This window comes from Chenopodium album, chromosome 24, assembly GCF_948465745.1.
Source record: "Chenopodium album chromosome 24, dcCheAlbu1.1, whole genome shotgun sequence".
Lineage (NCBI taxonomy): Eukaryota > Viridiplantae > Streptophyta > Magnoliopsida > Caryophyllales > Amaranthaceae > Chenopodium > Chenopodium album.
In genome coordinates this window covers 26744592-26746325 of record NC_137857.1, presented here as the reverse complement: position 1 = coordinate 26746325, position 1734 = coordinate 26744592, and the positions used below count along the sequence as shown (strand labels likewise).

At 39.3% G+C, this 1734-nt stretch overlaps 1 non-coding gene across 1 annotated transcript; it reads left to right on the top strand.

The window, feature by feature from the left end:
• The first annotated feature begins 765 nt into the window (after window positions 1–765).
• On the top strand, window positions 766–872 carry LOC145612862 (small nucleolar RNA R71). The gene has a single exon (XR_014106773.1). It is a non-coding gene; the product is annotated as a small nucleolar RNA R71 (small nucleolar RNA).
• The last annotated feature ends 862 nt before the right edge of the window (window positions 873–1734 follow it).

Sequence of the window (1734 nt, the reverse complement as noted above, 5' to 3'; positions counted from 1 at the left end):
GGTCGTGATGGTAGGGCTCCCTGTTGGCGAGCTTTCAGAGTAGAGGAAATCTGCGCAATTTGATTATCTAGGATTTTATTATGAGCTAAAATTGAATCAATTTGAGCATCCCCTCTCTCCATATGCTTCTGCATATTTCCTATCATCGCTTTAATTTCTGTTAAGGCTGGGTCGGAGGGTGGAGGAATTTGTGGTTGAGAATTCTGGCTAGAATTGGGATGGTAATATTTCTGTTGTGGTGGTGGTGCCTGTTGCGGTTGTTGCGGAGGTGAAGGATTTTGTACATTGGTGCTCCGGTAGGAAAGGTATGGATGATCCCGATACCCAGGATTATAGGTGTTGGAGTATGGGTTATTTTGCTTATAGGTTTGAAAGGCGTTAACCTGCTCCATGGAACTCCTACACTCCTGCTCCCAATGACCTACAATTCCACAATGTTCACAGAAAGCATCATTAACATTATTATTAATTGCAGAAATATTAGCTACATTAGAAAAATTAGCAGTACTCAAATTATCTAATCTCTGACAAATAGAGGTTAATTGAGCTTGCAAAAAGGATACGGAGTCAGCACTTTGTTTCCCTTTGTTAGCAAAACCTCTAGGATTCCCATATTGGGAATTGTGAATTGCCATCTCTTCGATAACTTGACCTGCATTATCAACATTTAAATTCATAAATCTCCCATTAGCTGCAGAATCTAAAATTGCTCGAGATGAATTTCCAATCCCATTGTAAAAAGCTTGTATCAATTGCCACTGCGCTAAGTTATGATGGGGACACTCTCTCTGCAGATCCTTGAATCTCTCCCAAGCCTCATATAGTGGCTCATCTGGCTTTTGGGCAAAGTTCTGAATAGCGCCCCTTAATAAGGCTGTCCTTTCTGCAGGGTAGTATTTATTATAAAAATTTAACATAAGAGTCTCCCAGTTAGTAATACCAAGTGCAGTTCTATTTAAACCATTAAACCATAATTTAGCTTTTCCACATAGAGAGAAAGGAAAGAGAATCTCCCTGATTTGGTCTTGTGTGACCCCAGCTTGCCTTATAGTATTGCAATACTGACAGTAGTCTGCAACATGAAGATTTGGGTCTTCACCCTTAGCTCCACTAAATTGCTTCCTTTCTATCATCGTAATAAACTGGGGTTTGATTTCAAATTGAACTCCTTCAAGAGCTGGGGTAGGAATAAGGTGAGGAAAATCCGTCAGAGACGGCTGCGAATAATCGCTGAGCTTTTTAGGTGCTGTCATGTCTGATTCTAGTTCTGAAGAAAATTCTGAATCACTAGAATCAGACGGAGGGTCTCTAGGAATATCACCCCCAGAACCTGCAAACATGTGCCTGTAATAATTCTTTTGTCTATGGAAAGAACGCTCTATCTCAGGATCGAATGGAATGTAACCTGATCTGGAACACCTAGGCATAAACAAAGAACTAGACGACAATTATGAGAACTGTCCCAAAGAACTTACGTTCTCTGAGACGAAAGGAAATAATCTAGACTACAAAAACAATCAGAAATAAAAATAAAACCGTTTCCCCGGCAACGGCGCCAAATTTTGACAGGGTTAAGTCGTATCACCTAATCAAAAGTAATTACCTAAGTCCTCTAACTAAAGTAGATAGGGAAGTAGGGTCGATCTCCACAGGGAAACAAGTCTTTTTACTCCTAATTAAATAATTATAATCTAAATTATTAAAGTAACCAATATTTGTGATGATTATAAACTA